This window comes from Podarcis vaucheri (assembly GCF_965113315.1).
Source record: "Podarcis vaucheri genome assembly, chromosome: 7".
Taxonomy (NCBI): domain Eukaryota; kingdom Metazoa; phylum Chordata; class Lepidosauria; order Squamata; family Lacertidae; genus Podarcis; species Podarcis vaucheri.
Window position 1 is genome coordinate 54,570,506 of NC_138765.1, and position 24,973 is coordinate 54,595,478.

At 45.8% G+C, this 24,973-nt stretch overlaps 1 protein-coding gene across 3 annotated transcripts in view; it reads left to right on the plus strand.

Moving 5' to 3' along the window:
* The window catches only part of GSE1 (Gse1 coiled-coil protein), a 427,626-nt gene that overhangs the window by 123,787 nt on the left and 278,866 nt on the right, over nt 1-24,973 (plus strand). The window lies entirely within an intron of this gene.

Below are 24,973 nucleotides of genomic sequence, written 5' to 3' on the forward strand. Positions count from 1 at the left end.
TCTCAAGAGTTGGTTCTCTGTCCATGCCCAGAAATGATGCTGATGCATAGCTCAGGTGCCTACACCATTCTTCATAGAGAGAAGTTGTGAAGAGAGAAAGTATTTTCAGTACACATGGAACACAGGAATTTGATTAGGACACGTGAAGAACATGTGCTGGGTCAGACTGTCAACTCCAGCTTCTGTTTCATCAGCAACTAGCCAGACATTTGGGGCATGAAATTGACTGCCCTTCCCCAGATTGGTTGTCCTTTTCACCTTGTGTTATTAAGCATACTGCACTAGGACATGGAGGCTTCATTGAGCCATCATAGCTAATAGACATTTTTCTTCATGAATTTAACCATTCACTTTTTTAAAAAAGAGTTGCCTGGATCTCGTCACCATTGTCACTTCCTGTGCTGCAAGTTAATTTTGTGTTGGGTGAAGAAGTAATGTACCCACCCTCCTTTTTTTGGAGAGACCATACATCACTGGGACATGGAACTTGTGTTAGCAAATGATAAGCACCCCGCTCCCCCCAAAAAAACCTAGTTTCTTGAGTGTGTTTTGCAACAGGTTATTGACCCAATAATAGTGCATTATTAGTGAACTTATACCTGACCAAACATTGTTCTGCTTTATGAGTTGTTCTGTGGTGCTTTTCCAATGTTACTGTGTTCTTGATATCTGGAGGGACACTCTTGTGCTATAGTGCAACAAAAACGTGAACTTTTGTGTTATGAAATGTTACAGTATTTCATCAGGAAGTCATGGGGAATGAACTGATTGAAAATGAAAGAGTCCAAAAACTTTCTCAGGCACAAACAGTATTGAAAGCGGCACCAATGCCATAATGAGCGCAAATAATCAGGAATGTGCAATAAATAAAAGGATGTGTGGAGAGGCCCTAAATTGTAGCAGGCCGCTTATTAAAAGACAGTATGCTAGGAAGTTGTGTAAAACAGTTCAGCTGGGATGGTTGTCTGGTTGACTTTGATATGGGACATTTCACCTCTGCTGCAGTCTTTTGCCCTTCTAGCATAAGGGAGGCTTGCTCTGGGTGGCAGAGCTTCTCCTGCTCTCAACTTCCCCTAGGAAGCCAGGAATGGATGTTGTGGTCTTGGCTGGGTTTTACTAGCCTTTCCAAGCTCTCTGAGGTGAAGCCAAAACCAACCTCTTGGTAGGTTCTTGCTCTCTCCCCAACCCACCCAGCCCAAGCATTCTGTGACTTGTCTGCTTTGCAAGCTGGAGGAACCGTCCTGCCAAGCCCAAAAGCCTGGCTCCGCTCCTGGAACCAAAAGCCTGGCCAAGCCTTTGGAGCTGATGGGCCACATCTGAAGAGTGAGAGGCTGCACCACAGTGGGATGAAGTCACTGTCAACGCCAAGCTGGGGGCAACAGAGGCCACACTGGGCCTTTCCCACTGCCCTGGTCTTATTGCAGTTCATCCTCTCACCACCCCACACTCCCATGGACACAAGGCCAAAGCAGGCTCTTGGCTCTCAATTCCTTTTTTGTCACGCTCATCCATAAAGGGCCTTGTCTGCATAAAATGGAAAAAGGAACAAGGACTCAATTTCTTCAGAAGGCAAGGGAGGTGCCTCTCTGGGTTCCCATGATGCATCTACCAAGCAAGGTGTGTGTGTGTGTGTGTGTGTGTGTGTGTGTGTGTGTGTGTTGAGGGCCTGCAGTTTGGTTAAGGGGTCAGGAGCTGAGGAGCACTATCGCCCACCATCTCCCTATAGTAGTTTCAGGGATCACTGACAACCCTACGTACGTTCTGTGTGCATCTGTCCTGTCTGGCGAGTCACAGAACTAGAGTTTGGAGCATCTTCCTGGGCAGTGAAGGATTTGACTGCTCTGGTGAAGGATTTGTAGCTCGCCCAGGCTGGCTTTTGGGCTTTCCTAGACAGACCCTTGTTTGGCCTGGATATTTTGTCTGAGCATTTTCTGCCCATGGCACATTTCTGTGTGTCTTTGCCTCTGATTCCGTGGCACGGCCCCCAGGCTAGACTTCTGGTTTCCTTCTGACAGCTGCCTATATCTTAGCTTTGAGAAGCAAGAGATGCCCAGTCTTGGAGGTTTTCAAGGAAACATTGGGCAGGCATCTGGTTATGGCTTATATTTCTTACTTGGCCCTGGGCCCTGCACAGCATCAGCCAATTCAACTTTTGGAGTTGTAGTGACAGGAGCATACAATGTTTAGAGTACTGGACTTTGGCCTGGGATAGTTGAGCTCATCTCTCTATTCATAAACTCACTGGGTGGCCCTGGGTAAGTTAATTTCTCGATGCTTCAGACCCCTGTTGGTAAAATCGGAGCAATAGGGACACACCTCTGAGGAGTGTTGAGAAGATAAATGAGATAAATTGTATATCTTTTTGAAAGAAAGAAAGAATAAATACATTACAGCAGTGGTTCCCAAACTGTCCCCTGCTCCGACCACTTGAAAAAATTGCTGGAGTTCTTGGGAAACCATTTAATGATCCCCCCACGTGTTGTAACAATTGCAATTTGCTGTGCTAGATGGTATATGGTTTATAATTTCATTTCTATTTCTTCTGTTATTTCTTATATTGAATCTGACCATATTAAAATTTGAATTCCATAGAATTAAAATTGTACGTGTTCTTCACAGACATTCCGCAGACCACCTGAATGAAGCTCATGGACCACTGGTGGTTTGCAGTCTTGTATTACAGAAGTTAATAACAATACCTTTCAGATGGCAGGGCCAAGAGTCCAGGGTCACTAAAAGTACTTAAAATATGCTCATGCGATAATGGCCAAAATAAAATACCCATTAAATTGCAAAGTGTTGTATATTGTAACAGATTAATGTCCATTTATGCTTAACACCAGCCATAAAACCCACCCAAGGAAGAATGATTTAACAGCATTTCCAGAGGAAACTTGAGTTTCAACTTTGACAAGTCTGTGGAGAACAGGAGTGGTATATCTGTAGTTGCCCATTCACATGTGATCCTCATTGCTGAATGTTGCTGCCACTGAACAATCAGTAGGAGTGGGTTGTTAACTAGCCTAAGAGCAGGAGACAAGGGGTGAGAGTGAGGCTATGTACACCCCACAGATTTATAGGACACAGCTTTTCCCCAAAGAATCCTGGGGGTTGTAGTTAAGGGTCTGGGAATTGTAGCTCTGTGAGGGGCAAACTGTGGCCCTAAGGATAACTTTGGGAGAAGTCATTCTTAAAATGTATGGTGTGTATGCAGCCTTGGAAGCAAGACAGAGAAAACCAATCACAAAAAGGGGAAAGCAGGCAAATGGAATTTATTCCAAGCCTGGGTGTTTGGGAACAAGCCCTTCCTTGTTGGGAAACTTTTTACCAGAAATTCTCACCAAATGCATGGACTACTCTATTGACTCCTATAGCAAAATCATGCAGTCATTGTAGTGCCCTTACATTTGGTGAGAATTGCTGCCAAAAATATTCCCCCCGCACCAAGCACTGAATTGTTCTGAAATTGCCCAGCCCTGGGATAAATCTCATATCAAGCACCTGGAGGGTTTCCCTCTCCCCCCACCCTTAGCCTTGCTGAGCATGCAGGCTCTACCAGAGGCTTCTGTCTTCCTGCTCTCACACTCCCGCACTAGCCTTCTTCCTTCTGGGTCTGGTAGCCGCCTCTGCTTCTCCCTCTGTCTGATTTGCTGCTTGACTTTGGCACTGTCTCCCTTGAGCCGGAGGTGGAACTCTCTGGTGGCTTTTTCCTGGCACAATCTCAGGAGCCAGCCCCCTCTGCAGCAGTGGCTGAGCCCCGTGAATGGAGTCAATTGTTTGGCTTACCACAACTGGGGCCATGCGGGATAAGCTGGGCTTTCTCGCACCGTGTGTGGCCTCGGCTCAGCCCTGGCTCCTGCGACATTAGCAGCGGCAGGAGGGTCTTGGGCCTGTTCCTGAGGCCTTGCCCGCTCCTCAGGACAGCTGGCTCCATGCAAGGGGATGACAGCATTTCCGGGCAGGCCCCCAGAAGCCAAAGGCCTTTGAAAAGGGTGGGAGGAGGCAGCTGGCCACACTCCAGAGGAGTAGCAGAACTGTGTTCATTTGGCTTAGGAGCGGATTGTGTTATTGTCTAGGTTGCAGCAGTCACGGTCTTGCAGGACATATATATGCCTCCTCACAGATCCAGCAGGGCATAGTGTAAGGGTGAGCAGTACAAGTGGCATATTGTTGTTGGGGAGACACTGTAGAGGTTATGCCTTGCAGCAGACCACAAATGGTCTCGGCTTCAGGTGGTGGGAAAGACCTCTGCTCTCTGCCTGAAACCTAGGAGAAGCAATGCCCATTTAAAAAGATGACACTGGGCTGGATGGACAGACAGTCTGGCCTTCTTATTGCATTTGTGTGCTGTTAAATGCAGGCTGATGTCCCTTAGTGTCTGCAAATGGGGAAAGAAGGGAAGGACCAGGGTCAACAACTGCCAGGGCCAGTGACCCATATGGGACCCATAGGGACATAGGAAGCTGCATAATACCTAATACGTTAATATATCTGTATTAGAGACATGGAACCCATGCTAGTACAACTCCCATCATCCTTGACCATTGACCATGCTAGTTGGGACTGATGGGAGTTGGTAGTCCAATGACATTAGGAGGGCCATGGATTCCCTATCCCTGATCTGTACAAACACTTCTGTACTACCACTGGGCATTCATTCCCACAAGGGCTCTTTTTTATGTGGTGATGTCTATTCTTGTTTATGCGCTGGTGAGGAAGAGGCACTCTGCATGGGCTCAGATGCAGTCTTTATAGCTGCTATCTATATCCAATCTCTGACTTCCATTAAGCCCCACTCTGATTTCTTTTAGGGTTCCTTCAGATAAGCTGTTTGTTCAGTCTTGATTTTCACAAAGCTTATGTGGTGATTAGGTTATGTCCACTGAGCATTTATTTTGGTTTTTTTTTTAAATGATATTTATTGAAAATTTTAAAATTACAGAGAAGAAAGAATGAAGAAACAAGAGAAAAAGAAAAAGAAAGAAGCAGATAGACAAAAATAGCAATTGAACAATACAAACCAATAAAAACCAAAGTAAAAAAACAAAAACAAAACACACAATACATCAAAAGCAAAAAGCAAAAATTAACAAAAAAATTAAAAACAGATCCAATATTCCCAAATCCTTAACTTTCATTAACTTATTTCATCGACCTCCTCACACCTCCCTTTTTTGTATTCTAGTTATTAATTATCTCAGCAAATCCTTTCCATCTTTCACAATATTCTGTCATTAAATTACCTTAATCTATTTTAACCTTATCTTACCATAAAAAACCCTAAAGCTTAAAACTTAAATCTTATTTATACCTAATTCTTTTAACCATAACATATTCTTACATAATTCTTTTCCATCTTTCTCAATTTTTGTTCTATAATTTATCTTAACACAATTTGACTTTAAATTTTACATTTTCTATCCTTTTGTTATCTTAATTTACTTTTTAACCTTATCTTACCATAAAAACCCTAAAACTTAAAAAACATATTTATACATAGCTCCTTATAGCATTTCTACTAAAGCCGAGTAGTTTCATTCCAAGATTTTTCTAATACTCATTAATTTTGCAATATTACTCTAAATAAAGTTTTAGAATTCTTCCAATCTTCATCCACCGTCTCTTTTTCCTGGTCTCGGGTTCTGTCAGTCCTTTCTGCCTACTCCATCTAGTCCATCAACCTGGTGATCTTATGTCCGAGGCTCTTAACTCTTTTCTGTGTCCCTTCTGCAGATCTTCTTCATATTTGTACCTGAACTTTACTTTATCTTCAACTGGTCTTGTTCTTGGTTTCCTTCCTTTATCACTGAGGAGTGGCTCTCGGGGAAACAATCTAAAAATGTCTTTATCCCTTCTCGACAGGTCAGCCCATTCTCCATAATCAGCACCAAAATCCAAAAAATATTCCGAAGCATACTTCAATATCCCTCCAAAGTCAAGGGCCTCAACCACTCCAGACTCCCCCTGGCCCAAAACCAGTTCCCAAAAGCCAGAACATTCCTGCATAGGGGGGTCTGACCAACTTGCCATCTCCAATCCCAAGAGGGCTCCATCTCTCCAAGTCTGGCCCACTCCAGATTCAGTCATCAGAGGCAATAACTTATGTTCCTGCAGGGCCACAGCTCTCTCAACTTGTATTACTTGAGGTTCATCAACAACCTCCTCCTTTATCTTCTCTACAGCTTGCCCTGTCATAGCATATTCTTGAGTCAGTCCCTGAATAGATTCAGCATAAGTATTCACTGTTTGTCCAAAATTATCAATTGCTGTGGTCATCAAATCCATCTTCTCATGAAGCTGTTCCAATAGGGCGCTTGTTTTGCAAAAAGCAATCACTAAAACTTCCTCTGCCCACATTGTTATTCAAGGTCGAATGTCTAATTCTCACGGTCCTTCAATTCCACAGCTGCACTGTTCCCCAGGTCCACTCCAACAACAGTTCAAAAGCTCCCTCTAGAGGAAACAATTTCTGTTTGTATCCATCCTTTTACAAGCAGATCCGGCAATAAAATTTCTTTCATTTTTCAAGTATTTGTTCCTTTTTAGTACAAAATGAAACATTAGAATCAAAATGTTTCTCTTATATGGCTATCTGTCAACATATATTCCATCCACAGTCAATGAACTTTCCCAAAACGTCCGTCTTTGACAGCCCGTTCCCAGGTTAAGACGATAGAAATTTGTCTTTCTTTACTCTCTCTCCTGCAGGCTTGAACAATTAAACCCCCCCCCCTTCTCCTGCTTCCAAGGGGGGTTTTACAGTTGTAATCAATGGAAATTTAACCCTTTACAAAAAACTTTCCAGACTTTAGCTTGCGATGTCTTTGCTTCAAACTGTTTACAAAAGCGGGAGGCGGACTTCCTGTTTAGACCTTCCCGCTACGATACCAAATTATGAAGTTTTATAATCCAATTTTCCGTTCTACTCACGGATACTTGTTTAAAGTCCAATTGTCCACAGGAAAAAGTCAGCGCTCTCCGGCAACGGCTGTGCGGCTTCACTCCGTAAAAGTAGCGGTTGATTCAAAACACCGCGCTGCTCCCCCCACTTCGCTTCGGAACCCCCGAAAAAGGGTTTCCCCGCGAGTAGGTGAGGCGCTCCTGGTGTCAGCCGAATCCCACGTTCCCAGGCTTCCTCCGCCTGGGATTTTTAAAGGGTCTCCGCCTTTGCCGCAGCAGCAAGACCCGATTTTCGCGGAGCGGGTTCCTCTCGGTCAGAGGAACACCGCCATTGCCGGAAGTCCCTCATATTTTGGTTTGTTTGTCTGAGTTACCATGTATTCCTGATAACTATTCATTCATCTCCCGCTTTTCAGTGTAATTCCCCATCACTTTCCAAACCATAAAAATGCAGTTCTTTTTTAAAATGTGGATTTGTTGTGCTAGGGTGACAGAGGTCTTTAATCCACATTAAATGCAGAAACCTAAGGGTCCAGTTTGCACCTGAATCTCTCCTGCGAAATAGGGACAGTCTGGACACACTCCTAACACTTAGATCCACAGGGCAGTATGGTCTGTAATAAAGCCTTTCAGGGCTGGCTGCTTTCCAGAGTAATAGTGACTGTCCAAAAGTCCCGGTGCTTAGATATCCTGTGTGTCATACATCACTTTGTTGGCTCTCCAGCTCTGTCTCTCCCGCTCCCCTTTTCACTGGCAGCCACTCTTCAAGAAACATCTCCCTTGCAGCAGCCCGTTAATGCCCAATGACGTGTCCTATTCACATGGTGTTTAAGTGCTTAATGGAGTGTGCAGGTAATGGTACTCTGCATTTCCTTATTGCACTGGTAAGTAATACCAGCTTCAGGTTGCATCTCTGAGTCTCTTGGGATGGGAGTTGCCTGTGGGTCTCCTTGTCCAGCTCTCAGCCAGCCTCCCCCTATTCATCCCACCTCTCCCCCATCTCCACACATGGGGATTAATGCAGTTGAGGGAAGTACACAGCCTGGAAAAAAGCAAGACAGAAAGTGACAGTGGAAGTCTCGAAAACAGAAGATGGGCAGATATAAAAACGTAAGCATCAGTGCAAGCCTCAGTCAGGGTCAGACTGTGTGTGTAAAATCCCCAGATGTGTTTTGTTTTGTTTTGTTTTTGTTTTTAATGAAAAGCAGACCCAGGAAACAACAGAGCTGAGTGGAGTAGTGATAGGGTGTGTTGCACTTAATGCTGCCCCCACTGGTAGTGTAAAAGCACTCCCCCCCATCTAGAACCCCACAGAGGAGACACATACGGTAGCTTGGGTGGATTTTGTGCAAATACTTGGCTGGTTGGGCAAGGGTTATTCATTCCTCCTCTTTCCCCGTTGTGGGACCTCTGAGGCTGCCTTTTAGTTTTTTAAAAGAAGACAAAACCCAATTCCCTACATTTGGGCTTTCAAGCAGGCATTTGACATGGGAGATGATGAATCAGCAAGAGAGATAAATGAATAGAATCTTGGACTGTAGGACAGCAAAGGACCAGGCCTTCAAGCCCAACCCTCCTTCTTTCTCTCCCTCACCCCACTCCTTACATGGCAGGACCATTCACTGAGGCTGTGCAGGATTTTGTGGAACACTGGCAAAAAGACCTTCAATGGACAGCCTATACACTACCACCACTATTTTATTCTTAAAACAACCCTTTGAGGTAGGTTAGACCAGCCAGTGAGTTCCATGGCTGCATGGGCATTCCAAATTCAGCTTTCCCCCTGTCCAGTGCTCTAGCCACTACACCACACTGGCTCTCATTTTGCATGTCATCCTTGTGCTATGCCTGAGCATATGTTCTCTGGGCTGCATACACAGTGTACATTTAAAGTGTGTGACTCCCCCTCGCCCAAATAAATCCTGGGAACTGTAGTTTGTTTAAGAGTTTGGGGAGTTGTAGTTCTGTGGTGGTAGTTCTCAGGATTCTTTTGGGGAAACCATATGCTTTGTGTAGCTGCAATGTTCTTCCTGCTAGATGTTTTCAATTTTATTGGGGATCCTTAGCACTCCTGAAGGTGCTTAGTTTGTGTAGCAACATACATTTTCAGTCTTTGGTTGGCTGCCTGAGAAACATAGATGGCGCAAGCTAACCTCTTTCTAGTTGGGAACTCTCTTCTTCCCTCCTTCTGTACATCCTCATTTAACTGAGGTGAAGCCCTCCCAGTGGGATAAGAGGAATGGCCTTGCAAGCCCCTTTGCCTCATAAGGTGACCTCTGACCTGACCCTGAACATTGGCCTGCATCAGCCTTTTCCTGCTGAGGTGTGACAGCCGTGGCCTCAGCCAGGGCTAATGATCTCACAGGAGCAAAAATCCTGCTTGGCTGGTCGCCTTGGCGACCCTGGCACAGACCCATAATCCAGTATAATTCACCCAGTGGTGACTTTGCAAATGGGCAAGGACTGGGGAAATCCGAGAGGGAATCCCCCCTGCCCACATACACCCAACCAGGGTCAGTTTCCCCTTTTTCCTCATGTGCTCTTTCGGACAGGAAAAGGCTCCACCAATATGTCTGGATCCCGAAGTGATAATGTTGAAACTAAAGCCAGTCAAATTCAATCAGGCATTTTTAACCTTTGCATTAATTCTATTAACCCCGTTTGGAAAAAAATAATAGAGGATTCCCCCTTCCAGATTCATATGTTAAAGTTTAAAGAAAAGATACTGGGACTGTGTACATATTATATATTTATAGCTACCCCCAGGCTAAATTCCTGGGAACTGTAGCTTACCCCCTCACAGAGCTACTGTTCCCAGCACTTTTATCAAACTGTGGTTCCCATGATGCTTTGCAGAGTGGCAATGTTCTTTCAATGTGTTTGAAATGTCTGGTGTGCACATAGCCTAGCATTTGAGTGGGCTTTTGTTTTATTGCTGTTCCTGTTTTGTAGTTCCAAACTTTCTCTATCTGCCTCAGATCTCCTCTGCAGCTTATGTTAATTGTCACACAGGCCAGCTGAGCTCTTGCAAGAAGGAGCTCTGTAGTGGACAAAAGGGGTATTTACCTGCCCCATGAAAATCTGACCCCAACCTGATTGTGAAACTGTGAAGCTTTATTGACATTTATGCATCTGTGATTAAACATGTGTAGAAGAGGTACAAATTTTGATGCGGACCACACCTCTGAAGAACTCCTTTCCTGAATACTAGGTACAGCCAGGGAATTTTGCTACCTCAATTGCATCAACCTACCTTGACTATCTTGTGCACACCAGCCTTGAGGTAGGTCCAATTGGAGGGTAGCAGGAGCCAGCACAAAACATTGCCACTCTTTGGTATTTCAGAGCAAAAGAATATCAGCAACACTTGTGGCTTCTTTTTGCAAGAATCCCTGCCAAGAGGAAAGCAACACCCCCTGGAGGCAGTGTGGGGTACTGACACCTTACTCTTTTTTCCAAAGGGAAACAGCTGGCTCTGCTGGCAGAGGAGACAAGACCCTCCTCCTCCTCCTTCTCCATCAACAGGGCTGCACCTGCTTAATTACTTTAGGAGATTACAGGCCTCTTTGTCAGGGCAGGAGATTAGATTAGAGCAGGGATGATGCCTGCAGGAAGCAGGGACCCCTCTTCACACTAACTGCCTCCCCTCCCTCTGCCACTGCTGCAGAATTAAAACCAAGCAACATACAGAGCTACAGAGAAGGGAAGTAAACTGGAAAGAGCTTGGCTGCCCCTGCAAAGTGGGAGGGAGTGACAGAACCCAGATATTGTGCTGCACCACAGAGTCCAAGTGTTGGACCTTAACCTTTTCTACAGGATCAGGTGTTCTTGACACCCATTGAGACTGGTGTGACATAAGTCTGGGAGGCCCACAGGACATGGAGCCAGAGCCAATGATAGGTAGATTCAACTAATTCTAGTTTTCTCCCCAACCCTCCTCCCTGCTGCTGAGCTATGCAAGGGCAACCCTGAGACTGAGGAGGAAGAAAGATAGCAGTGCCACCGTCTGGACTAGTTGTACATACAAAGGCAAGCTGGTGGGGATTGATTTGGACAGCTTGAGAATGGTGGGGTAGTGTCCCATTTGTCCTGATGGGCGAGTCTTCACTGCAAAGGATGCTGAGATACGTATTGCAAATTGCAGACTCCTGCTGGGAAAAATACTGCTTGAATGGCTTGTGCTTGCAAGCCAGCTGTGGTAAGACAAACCCTTTTATTCACTTGGCTGGGAGATGCTGGGCATATGACCTTTTTAAAATGCTGTCTGGTACAAGCTGCTGTGTCATACTAGTGTTTTTCAAAGCATTTTGCTATACATTACTATAAAGTCACCATATATCTAGCTCATTTATTTGAGACCTACCAACTTTGGCAGTGTCTTGTTGCAACATTTAGGATAAAAAAGGAACTATTTCTTCACACAGTATGTAGTTAAACTATGGAACTCACTTCCACAGAGGCAACGAAGGATACCAACTTGAATGGTTTTAGAAGAGAATTGGACAAATTGATGGAGGAGAAGGCTATTGATGACTTCTAGCCAACATGGTTAGACCTTTCCTCCTTGGTTGGAGGCAGTAATGCTTCTGAATACCATAGAACCATAGAATTGTAGAGTTTGAAGGGACCCTGAGGCTCATCTAGTCTAGGTTACCCTCTCCAATACAGGAATCTCAACTAGGTCATACATGGCAAATAACCATCCAATCTCTTGCTTAAAAACCTCCAAGGAAGAATAGTTTGTTTACTGGAACCTCCTTTCTTGTTACTTGAATCCACTGATTTGGGTTCTAACCTCTGGAGCGGCTAAAAAAACAAGCTTGTTCCATCTTCCATGTGGCAGCACTTCAGATATTGGAATATGGCTATCATATCTCCTCTCACTCTCTTTCCCAGACTAAACGTATCCAACTCCCTCAATTGTTCCTCATATGGCTTGGTTTCCAGATCCTTGATCATCTTGGTTGCCCCTCTCTCACACATTCCTGATTGTCAATATTCTTCCTAATTGGTGGTGCCCAGAACCAAGGTAGACTAGAGTGGGACTGTTTACTTCCATTGATCAGGACACTATACCAGTTGCTGGAAACCATAGTGGGAGAGAGTGCTTTTGTGCTAATGTCCTGTTTTCAGGTTTCCTGCAGACAGCTGGTTGGCCACTGTGAGAACAGGATGCTGGAGTAGATGGGTGATTGACCTGATCCAGCAGGCCCTTTTTGTGTTCTTGGGTGCTCTTCAGGGTCACAATCGTCTTTCCGAAATCTTGTTAGAGATGGAACCAGAGCCTGTGCTGTGCCACTAGGTGCATGTGCTGTGCCACTAGGTTGCAGACTCTCTCTAGTAACTTATCATGTTGCCTTATAGTGAATTGGACCATTCCATCTATCTAGCCCTGTGTAGTATCTATTCCGACTGGCAATGGGTCGGCAAGCTCTCAAGCAGAGGTCTGTCTTATCACTATACAGTACTTCCTTGTCCTTTTACCCTGAATTTAGCCTGAGATTGAGCCTGGGGCCTTTTAGCCTGAGATTGAGCCTGGGGCCTATAGCTTGCAAAACATGCATTCAACCACTGAACTGTGGCCCTTCTCTTTGCTACGTCCTGTTAGTGTTATCATCCTCACAATTATTTGTCTACGGCCAATGAGTGAGTTCTGAAATGAGATCTGAGAACCAGGGGGTTTCCTACTTGAAGCTTACACTGATCAGCTGCATGCAAAAGAATCCGGCAGGGATTCTGCCCCCTGTTATTGGCCATGTTTGGCCATGACCTTCGCTGCAGGTGGGCAAAAGACCTCTTCATCACATCAGATGCACTCTGTAATATGTGAGTGTGTGTTACCCGCCCCCTTTCCCAGGTAAAATCCTGCATTAGGGCCTCCTCACCATGCAGATGGTGTGCATTTAATCTGTGGATTACCAGAGCAATGTACCTCATCTTAAGTCTGTCTTTCGATGGCAGGCAGGAGATGAGAACAAATGCTTTAATCTACCACCACTGCGTGCTGGGGATGAGACAAGGCTTTAGTTGAAACCCCTGATTACCTGCCCTAGCGTGTGGTGTGCCAGTGCGTCTCTCTGGGCTTTGCTTTCTAGTGCCCAAGTGTTTACTTAACATGGAATAAGACTCTGTGAAAGTCCATTCCTTTGCTGGCTGCCCACAGGCCGGATCAGTGCTGCTGAATCTCTCCAGCTGGGCTTCTGGAGCTCTGCTTTCCCACTCCCAGCACAGTTGCTTTTCTCGGGGCCGTTTTCTCTGCTGCTGCTAGTAGCTTCTGGCCCAGCCCGGCACAGTCACTTGGCTTCCTTCTTAGCTGTGCTTTTCTGCTCCAAAAGGAAAAAAATAGGTTGTTGTGGAGAAGGATTCCAAGCAGGCACTTAGTTTGCAAATATTTTTGTGAGATCTATCTCTGTATGTAAAAGTGTAGCTGCTTAACTGCACGCTCCTGTGCCTTGAAGCCAGTTGCTCATACAATGCACAACAGTGATTCATATCTGTACCGCTGCCTTCTCTCTTGGACAGGGAACATGATGTGCATTTGTGGGTGATAATATCTGGAGGTGTGGAAGACACAACCTTGATTTGGATCTGATTCCTTGAAAAAAATCACATATCTGCCTTTGCAAACTAGTGTCCCAAGGAGATGATGCTGGCAAGGCAGGAATATCTGCAGATGTGAAAGGGCAAAATTGCACACATCTCCTGTGCAGGTGTGCATCTGTGTATGTGTATTGTCTTCAGGGAATGTGTGCTGATGGCCACAGCCAGCTGGAAGTGTGAGGGAGAAATGATGCCTTTGAGGGCAACAAGTCAAGAAATGAACTTGCCTTTCTCTCATTTCAAATACCTCTCACTTCAAACACACTATGCAATTAAATTGCATTTGAAGCACATCCCAAAGAATCCTGGGAACTGTAGTTTGTTAAGGATAGTTGTAATTGTAGCTCTATGAGGAGTAAAATACAGGTCTCAGGATTCTTCAGGGAAAGTCATGTGCTTTAAATGTACGGTGAGTATGTGGTCCTGCCTTCCAACAACAGGTTTGATTATAGGGTGCTTAAAAAGTCCATGAGGACAAATCAGTTGCATTTGAATAGGGTACCGCTGACACATGCCCCCCACCAAGAATTAGTAGAGGGGGCAGAAAAGATTCTCTCAGCTTCCTTGATAGCCTGCCAGTTTCTAACCCCCAGCCTGGCAGAGCCTGGAAGGTTCTGCAGCCTGACAAAGAGAATCTCCTGCAGCTCCAAATCCCTGCGTGGTGCTTTGCCGTTCCGCTTTTCAGGAGTCCCAATTAATCAGTATTAATTTAATCCAGTGTGACTTGGCAGTGCCGCTCTCCCACCTACTGGGGGGGCTGACATTATCAGGAGCTGATAAGCCCGTTGTTACGCATACCCCCACGCTAATGAATTTCCTGTTGGTCCAATTTGCTGAGTGGTTGTCTTCTTTGAGGACTGCAAATCCCTCTCCTTTCTCCTCTATCTGTGTGCTGAGCAGAAAGCGGATGCTTGGAGGCAGGAAGGCTATTAGGGGGCTTCAAGGAAGTAGCACACAGAAGCTGCTGCTCTTGGTTCAGTTCATTTGTGGGGAACCTCCAACCCAGGGGCCAGCTGTAGCCCTCGAGGCCTCCCTAGCTGGCCCTTGGATATCTCCCCAGGCCACACCCCTCATTGGCCCTGCTTCACACCATAAGTATATTTGCTTGAATAGAACGTGTCCTTGGAATAATTCCTCTTGCTTGTCTGGATGGGGGAATAAAGAGAGGTGTGTGTGTGTGTGTGTGTGTGTGTGTGTGTCTGTGTGCAGAAACTAGGCTACTGTACTATGGTAAAATTTACATTAATTCCGCAACCTCTTTTGCCTCTGGCTGGAGAAGCTTCCCCACCCCTGCCATAGTACAATGGGAAAGCTCAGGCTTTTGTTTCTGGATCAATCAATCCCTGGCCTTTCTGAGCAACAGGATCCTGGGTTGCTGGGCTGGGGAAGACCATAAAGAGCTGCTGTCAGGTTGAACAAACAGTACTGGGTTAGACAGAACATAGGAAACCTCCTTTTTCCACACCAAGCTATTCATTTATCTAGCCCGGTATTTTCTGCTCTCTCTCGGAGCAATTCTCTGGGGTGTCAGGCAGAAAATGGCCTTTCCTAGCACCTATTCCTGGATCTTTTAAAAACTGGCAATCCCAGTGATCCCTCCCCAGACGGCCTGACAGCTCTTTATATCCCACTTGCTGCGTAACTGGAGTGAGTTTTGAAAACAAGGTAAAGGGGCATGAGGTTGCACATGGATAATGGATGTAATGGCCAACTGTTATTATAGGAAGGGTTGTAGCTTAGTGGTAGTGCACTTGCTTTGCTTGCAGAAAGTCCCAGCCTCAATCCCCTGACATCTTCAGGTAGGGCTGGGAAAGAGTGAAGCCTGTTCTGGAAAATTCTGGAAAGCTGCTACCAGTCAGTGTCAACAGTACTTAGCAAGATGATCTGACTCAACATAAAGCAGCTTCTTTACATTTCTACCCATCTTGTGTGTAGCATGATTGCCATGTTTTAATGTAGTATGGGTTTCACGGTGGATAATATTTCACAGCCAAGACAATTGGGAACATGAGTAGCAGGGACTGGAAGATGGGGAATTTCCATTGTGAAAACTCCCTTGAAAACCAGAGAGATGTGTGACAGATCTCCTTTTACTTTTCAGACGCCTGTGACATGGTAGAGGAAATGGTAGGGATCAGCATGTCCCAGTTAGTTTTAGTACCTGGTTATTCTAAGCCAGTAATTTCTTATTTCGGGACTAATAATACCAGATTACTTACAGGGCTGTTGTGAAGATTTCTGAGATAGTGCATGTGAAGTGCCTCAAATCCTTGAATGTGCACTTGAAAGTGTATAAATGCCAAGCATCTATGTGTATTCTATTATTATATTTAGTTCAGGAGATTTTGGAGAGCTATGGATGAACAGTTCCTTGCAGTATTCTGATATCCATGAATATTCCTGGAGGGAATTAGACAATTAATCTAATGATTACTTGGATACCCATTTCCTATCCAATGGCAGGAGACCATGTGATAAAAGTGGCACATACCCAGGTGATCATGTGATAATTACAATCAACATATGTATAGCATGGTTGGCAGAAGAAAAGGAACTAAGCAAATGTGTTTTTTTATTTTCAGAGTCTGTATTAAAGCAGGGATCACAAAAATGGTGCCCTTGAGCTCTTCCCGTGGTGCCCATGAAATCTCTGAGCCCCTCTCCCCATTGTCACCTTGGTCATGAGACATTGGTGCTGATTACCTTTTTTCTCCCTTGAAAAGAACATAGAGCTGAAGGAGGAAGTTGGAAGAGTGATGCTTTCCCCCACTCCCTCTTATGTACTTTTTAAGGTTCATATTAATTCTACTTGAACTTTTACCCAGATCGTGTGGAAAACAGGAGTATGTATGCACATGCTTTCCCCCTTTATGTCTGTTGGTTTGAGGGGGGCTGATCTGTGAGAGTGGGGGAAAGTGACCAGAGGGAGTGGCACCCATGGCACCCATACAGAAAACCAAATGTGTCTGTGGTTGGTGACCCCTGCCTTAAAAGGTTGTTGCTCCCTGGCTCTGGCCTAGCACCTGTAGTCTCAGTCTTGGGTCTAGGCAATGCAAGTTCAGATTCCACTCTGTCCTTGACCTTGTTGGCTGATTTTAGGCAAACTGTTCTTTTTCAATACAGTATTGGTTTCCTTCTCCATCTTTAAAGGTTTCACATGGCAGAAGATGCTGGTGCATAGGTACTCATCAGTAGATGGCACTTTATACTGGTTTCAGGGGAATCGTCTGTGCTGTGGACTAGCGGCTTTGTTAGGCCTATACCTCTTCCCTTGGTTGGAATAACTACCATACTGAATTCTTCTTTTGTATCTGGTAATCTGTGCTAATTTAGTATTCCTTATTGCATGGCTAAAGCAAAAAATCCACTGCGCTCGCTCTCTCTCTCTCTCTCTCTCTCTCTCTCACACCCACCCACACCCACACCCACACACCCACACACACCCACACACCCACACACCAGCCTTTGCTGTCTTGGCAGAGGGTGCTGTGCTGTCATTTTGTGGTTCTTGGCTGGAAATCAGCTGCTAGTCTTTCCAGAGAATGTAACTGTCTGGCTTACCCAAGTGGATTTTTGGAGGCAGGTTCCATCAACACTGGTTGCCTGTTTGCCACTGAGCCCAAGTTGAGGTTTTTGTTCTGATGTATAAAGCTCTAAATGGTTTGGGACCCAGTTACCTACTGGAAGGCCTCCTTCCCTCCAGCCCGTCACTTGAGAGAAATCCAGTGGGTGGGGGGAGCACCCTGTGGATTGTCCAAGGGGCAATTACCCATCAGTGGGCCTTCTCAGCAGTAGCACCCAATCATGCAACCCCCCCCCAGCCCCACCCAACTCGAGAGGTTAGGCTGGTACGAACATTGTGCACATTTAGGCACCAGTTGAATACCTGCCTCTTTGTTCAGACTTTCTAGCATTTGGACGGCACAGTAGGAAATTGAAGTATTTTTGATGTTATTTGGTACATACTTTATGCATGTACTTGTTGCAACCTGCAGTGCAGGGCCTTGTGACAAAAGGCAGGATATAACTAATAGTAATAAGAACAAAAATAATAGCAACAGCCCTATCCCAGAGTGCCATGGTCTGGTGCGATAGGCAGCACATCTGCTCTCAAGGAGACAAACTGCTCATTTCCACCCAAGTTGACTTGTCCTCTGGAAGTCGTCCCTTGGGGAATATGTCTCTGGCATGAGCTTGAAGCAACAAAGACACACAGCGATGCTGAAAAGGAGATGGACCCCATGAAGGATGTTGGAATGGAAGGCTGCCACTGTGTCTCTCCCCTTGCTTCTCCATCAGTTCCTGTTGGGTTAGGCCATAAGTTCACCAACTCCAACCTAGTGCTGTCCAAGTGTTTTGGGCTATAGCTCTCAAATGATTGGGGCTGATGGGAATTGTAGTCTAGAACTTCTGGAAGGCCCAAGATTGGTGAAGGCTGACATACTCTGTCAGTATCTTTCCAAGAGAGCACAGCTAGATGCCTCTTGGAAATTGGGAATGAAGTGTTTAATATGCAAAGAAATTGCTGTGTATGCCTGACAGACAGATAATATCCCCTCTTTTGGAGACCCCCCTCCTTTAAGGGGAAGGGCCTTAGCTCAGTAGTAGAGCACCTGCTTTTCATGCAGAAGGTCCCAGACTCCATCCCCAGCATCTCTAAATAAGACTGTGGAAGATGGCTGACAGATATCCTGGAGAGCTACTGCCAGTCAGTGTAGACAATACTGAGCTAAACAACACAATGGCCTGACTCAGCATAAGGCAACTTCCACAGTTTCTGTGTTCCAGTGTTGTGTTGTGTTGTGTTGTGTTGTGTTGTGAAGCTGTGTGTACTCTCTCTCTCCCTCACTTTGTTTCTTCACATAGACGCAAGACTGAGTCCTTTGATTGAAAACCAATTTCAGGACTACATCCTAGTGAGACTTGGCTGGATCTAAGGAGGCAGATCAAAGTAGTTCTTTTTATCTGACCCTCAAAACAAACATGCCTCTGATCCACAAATCTAGCCAGCTCCTCCTAACCCAGGCATATCCAAAGTCTGTTTTGGGGGCCTAATCCGGTCCGCCGGACGGTTTAATCTGGCCCCTGTGGCAGTTTATTTCCTGGGGTAAAATACTAAAAAAACCTCCACAACTTCAGTCCTAAAAAACAACTTTGGTTGGCCCTTTGGTCGGCCTTCATGGCCCTTCACTTCATCAGATCTGGCCGTCTTTGAAAAAAGTTTGGACACCACTGTCCTAACCCATGGCAGGTGGGGTTAAGCAGTGGTCCAAGAGAGGCAGGAAGGGCACATCCAACTGGTTCCAGCTGGATGTGCTGCTTCAGAGCACCCTGTCCCCATTAGAACATGTGGGCAAAGTGTGCCAACACAGGCTTGTTCTCTGTAGTTTACATGGCTGGCAGCCAAAAACTCTTCATAAATTAACAAAAAGATTTTGGGTATATCTGTGATTATGACCAAGGGGACATAAGCTTTTGTGTCTTCTTAAACTCTGTCTGACAGACCTGCAGAGAAGGTATTTTTTCTCTGCTGCATAGAGGAATAATGATTTGAATGGGATCTGTTAATGAGGTGTTCATTTGTTTAGAAGTGTACCTTAACCATTGCTTTAAAAGTCCCTGTGAAATCCAAAGATGACCTGTTGGGGGTGCTGCAGGGCTTTAAAAAATCAATCATTAAAAGGGGAGCGGGGGAATGAGGATGTTTGTCTGTCTGCCATCTCTAGTGGGCACATTACAAAGGGGGGCATTGGAGATGAGCACCCAGGGAGGAGGTTCTGTGACCCATCTCTGACCACCACTAGGAAATGACTTACAAAGACTGCATGTTCCTACTTCATGATTTTTAAGGGTTTCATTGTATTTTATGCTGTATATTGGGAAGACTCTCTTCTCTTTCGCCAGTCTTTGTTCTGTTGTTTTTTGCAGTAGATCCATGGGCAGCAAAAATAGAAACTATGAAGGGTTAGGACAGGGGAAGATTTGACAAGTTGGGCCAAATATTCCCTCAGTGTTGTTCCCAAACCACAATCTGGTCATAGGGCATCTTCTGGGACATCTGTTTGCTTGTGACTTCTTAGGCTTTTTTCCACAGCCGAATTAATGGTTTTCATTGCAGAGGGAGAGAGAGAAAGAAAATGGGAGATGGAAAAAGTGAAGGGGGGGGGAGGTGAGAGAAGATATGAAAGGCAGAAATAAATGTGGGTGAGACAAGGGTAGAAGGAAAATCAGATGACGCGCACACAGAGTATAGGCCCCTCCAGACTGGTGTTTTTGTGTGTGGGTGTATTCTGCAACATGTCATTGATACAATAATAGTGCATTTGCAGTGGATTTGAATCTATCCACACCTTATTCCTGTTTATTAGTTGTTCTCTTATGCTTTGCCAATGTTACTGCATTATTGCCATCTGGAGGGACACTCCTGTGCTATGGCACAACCGAAAAAAGCAGGATACCTCCCAGCAGGGCTCTTCTGTTGTGAGTCTTCGGCCATCTGCTCACAAGCCCCTCATGGATCAGCCTGTACAATCCAGAACACGGGTGGAGAACTTCAGACTGGGGGGCGGGGGGCAGATGTGGCCCTCCACGACTCTCTATCAGGCATCAGTCTTTTCCCAAGCTGCACCGTCTTTCTGCAGGCCACACCCTTACTGGTCTTGTTTTGTAGATTCCTTGAGTGCTTTTGCCTGGCTAAAATTTGTCCTTGAACTCTGATCATGCCTCTTGGTTGCCTGGATGGAGGATATGGAGGGGTGTATGAATGTGTGTAGGGGCTAGACTTCTGTTCGGAGGTAAAATTTGTGTTCATTTCTCCACACACTTTACCTCTGGTCCTTCCCACCACTAGCATGTGCCCCCACCAAACGTTGCCCAGGAGGAAATGTGGCCCTCGGGCTGAAAATGGTTCCCCATCCTTGATCTAGTCAGGCAATTGACGCCTACATGCTGAGAAAATGGTTGCAGATAAAGTGACCAGCCACCTCCATCTTTGTGGAAGAGATACAGTGTGCGGCTGTAGCTGTGCAATCCGTTTTATGCCAACCCCTTCCAACCATAGGGAGATCCTTTCATTTCACTGCTGGGGAGGCAATGACCCATGCACTCCCTCAACCGCCCTGATTTCTTCTGCTTCCCAGCTCACTGGAGCAGCAGAGGGGTCAGGGGTTGCTCTCTGTTTAATAATTCCTGTAATGATATCCGTAGTTTTGAAAGGAGTGATGGAGAAGAGGAATCTGGGCTAGTGGTTAGATCCAGATAAGCAGCTGAGGCAGTGAATCTGTGTTTTTTGTTTTTGTTTTTTGTGGGGGGGGGGGTTGCAAGAAGAAGGGAGTTTCAGACCTGTACCTAAGTACTCCATTCTGTCCCTCCGTTCCTTCCCAAAAAATCCAGTCATGAGCAGCCTGTAACCCTCCAGATGTTGTTGGGACTCCAGCCCCAAGGATGTGTGTGACCCAAAGGTGTATTCTAGGGCTCTGGTAGGAAATGAGGAATATCTGTGCCCCTATTTGAGCCGCCTTTTGAATGTCTTTAAAATGTGGAGGCAGAGACAAGGAGCTACGATCTCAGCTAGGATTGGCATTCACACCAATAGACATGGTGGCAAGAAACAGTTTCTCCATCATGATGGTCTTTGTCGGCTCGTCTGTTTGTCTGAATCCACTGCAAGCGGCTCTGGACTAGGAAAAATTTCCAAGGCTACATAGTCAATAAGTGGCAGAGTGCAGAGTAGAAGGTCACACCCACAACATGCATTTAAAACAGTCTTATAGAACTTGGACAGACATGGGGAATCTTGGGAACTGTAGTTTATTAAAGGAGCTGGAAAGTGTCTGTGAGGTCAGCGCCTTTAATAAAATACGGTTCTCGGGATTCTTTGGGGGAAACCACTACTGATAAAGCAGATTAAAAATGTTTCAAATGTATGATGTGGCTGTAACTGAACTCAGTAGCGCCTTCCTGCCAGGACCTGCTGCTACCTTGCCTAGCCTGCCTGCCCCCCTCACTCCCCCCGCCCCGCCGCAAGACTCTCTTGGTGCTTGAGTCACTCACAGCTGTGCTGCTTCCATGCGAACAATTTTGCCGCTTGAGTTCGTTCGTTTTTTTGCTTTGCCAAGCGATTGCGCTTAGCTGGACAATTTAGAAGCAGCAAGCTGAAATGCCGCTTGCTCCAACCTTTTACTCCCCCCCCCATTCTGAACACCCCCCTGAACCCCTTGTTTGCATGCTGACCTGCCCCCTCGCCCTGCGCCACCTCCCTGCTCTGCTCTCGAACACGCGTCTGCTCTGCTGGCAAAGTGACAGGGGTCGACTGGGCGCTTTCCACATGACCTGCCGGAAAACAGAGGACGTCTTTGTTAATCCGCTGGGCTGTCACTTCAACCCCCTTCACAAAAGGCATAAGCCACTTATAGCTGTTCTCACCCCTGACCCTGGATCCGTCTGCACAGTCCCCATTGTAAAGAGCCAGCAAACAATTCCAGGGCCTTCTCCTCCTCCCTGATCCACACTTGCTCCCTCCCTCCCTCTCCCTGTGACTGAGGAACTGAGGAAGGGTTGGGGGTGGGCGGCAGTCTGTGCATGGTGGTGGTGGAGTAGGGGACAGCTGTTTTGTGTAGGCCACGCAAATGTGAGTTGGTTGGAACCAAGTGTGGGCTGAGTAGCCTCTGTGGGGTCATGGGGCAAACAAAATCATCTGCTGTTTCAGGGTGGTGCAAAGGATCATGGCATGTGCAGGAGATGTTTTGGGTGCTTCCCCAAACCACCACCCACCCCTTTATCTTTAAAGATAGGCAGGGGTCAAAGAGGCTGATTAAAGCTGGCCCTTATGCCATACTGGTGTATAAGCTTGCCACCGGGATATAGAAAGCTCCCTTTATACAGAGCCAGACCATTGGTCCATCTGGCTCAATATTCTCTACACTGACTGGCAGTAGTTCTCCAAGTTTGTAGGCAGGAGTTTCTCCCAGCCTACCCTGGAGATGCCAGAAATTAAAACAGGGACCTCCATCATTCGTTGGCAGAATGGCCACTAGTGTAACAGTTTTAAAAGGAGATTAGTCTAATTTATGGAGGAAGTAAATCAGTGGCTATGAACTATGGTGGCTGAATGGAACTTCCATATCCAGAGGCAGTGTACTACTGTGTATCAGTCACAGGGGGAGGTTGGATGACAACAGGAAAGAAGGGTTGTTGCCTTCATGTCCAGCGAGAAGCATCTGGTTGGCGTCTGCAAGAAATGGGATATTGGACTAGATCAGCCTTCCCCACTAAATCCTACTTAGACTAGACCAATTAAAATGACTTAACCAAGGTCAGTCATGTCCATTAACTTCAGTGGGTCTACTCTTGAGTAGGCCTAGCATTGAATACCACTCCGGGTGTCCTCCAGATGTTTTTGGACTACAACTCCCATCAGCCCCAACCAGGACAGCCAGGCAACAGGTTAGATTCTAACAGGCATCCCCAACCTGCTGCCCTCCAGATGTTTTGGCCTACAACTCCCATGATCCCTAGCTAACAGGAACAGTGGTCAGGGATGATGGGAATTTTAGTCCAAAACATCTGGAGGGCCAAAGATTGGGGATGCCTTGGTTAGATGGACCTTTGTTCTGATCCACCAAGGCTTTTTTCATGAAAGAGCCATCAGGATGGGGAGAAAGGCAAAGAGAGGGCTGCCTTTCTCCCACACCACTTCAGGTGGGATCCCAGTTCAGGTATGACCTCTTGGACTGGCTGGTAGATGCTTCATGAGCGGTGGCCATGCTAGTCTATTGCAGCAAAAACAAGAAAGAGTCTTGTGGCACCTTAAAAATTTTAAAAATATATGGCATAAGTTTTCCTAGATTACCCTTCATTTCATCAGATATATTAAATGTTATTCTAAATAACAAGTATAGGTACACACTGCTTCTTTTGGGGGTGGAGCATGGGGAGAGTGGACTTGTAAATAGAGAGGTCAGAAGGAAATGAAATGCAGAAAAGTACAGAGTATGTAATTTACAGTGGCCATTCCTATACAAAGAATCAGTTGTTGATAAGGCAGACATCCTGGCACTGTCAAGGCAATTAACACATGCAGTGCGATCAAAATCCATTGTCCTAATTTATTCCACAAGTGGTAGCATTGAACTTCTTGACAACTGCAATTTAGTGGTCTCCCAGATACATTGTGGAGGCCTACTGTGGAAAGTCTGAACATGCTCAGGCACATCGCTGCTGATGAATTCATTGTATATTCTGTATTTTCTCCCAGGTGGATGGATCTGGGCAGGTAAGCCCCAGTATGAGGTGCAAATACACTTTGCCCTACACATACTGGAAATAGAAGTGCAGCATCTATTAAATAGGTACAAAGAGAAGGGATTTCTGGAGGAGATAATTGTGATCAACTGTGATAGAATTCAGTAAAAAATCATTAATGTTAGGAGTATATCAAACTGCCTTATATGAGGTCAGACCACGGGTCCATCTACCATATTTTTTGCTCTATAAGACTCACTTTTTCCCTCCTAAAAACTAAGGGGAAATGTGTGTGCGTCTTACGGAGTGAATGCAGGCTGCGCAGCTCTCCCAGAAGCCAGAACAGCAAGAGGAATTGCTGCTTTCACTGCGCAGCGATCCCTCTTGCTGTTCTGGCTTCTGAGATTCGGAATATTTTTTTCCTTGTTTTCCTCCTCCAAAAACTAAGCACGTCTTGTGGTCTGGTGCGTCTTATAGAGCGAAAAATACGGTAGTTTGAAACTGAGTACACTGACCAGCAGCAGCTCTCCAGGGCTTGTCAAAGGACACTCCTAGCCCTATTTGGATTGAACTTGTCACCTTTTGCATTCAAAGCAGGTGCTCTACCATTGAGCCTCTGTGGCCCTTTCCCTCATTGGTACATTATCATCTTCAGACTAAGAGAGAGGGGGACCATTTAGCCAGTGGGCACAGCCCAAAACACCAGGGTCTGCTGACATGCTTTTGCAGGCCGCCTCCTTTCTCCCTTCCAAGGTGTATTTTGGTGGACTATCCTTTCCCCAGTTTCATCTCTCTGAGCTCATTCTAAAATTACAGCAGCCAAGAGCCATGTGTGTGATGATTCATTGTTTAATTTCAAGTTTGTTTGGTTTCTTTACATTTTAAAAATTCAAGCCTCTCTCTTCCCCACCTTTGTTTTAGCCTTATCTAGGAAGCTGCCTTATAAAATGGTACAGTGGTGCCTCGCAAGACGAAATTAATTCGTTCCGCGAGTCTTTTCGTCTTGCGATGTTTTTCGTCTTGCGAAGCACGGTCCGTCGCAACTGCGCCTCTTCAAGCGGCTTTAAGAAAAAAGTGAACAAACTCGCAAGACGTTTTCGTCTTGCGAAGCAAGCCCATAGGGAAATTCGTCTAGCGAAGCAACGCAAAAACCGAAAAACCCTTTCGTCTAGCGAGTTTTTCGTCTTGTGGGGCACCACTGTACCTCAGTTTAAGAACAGCCCTGTTTAAG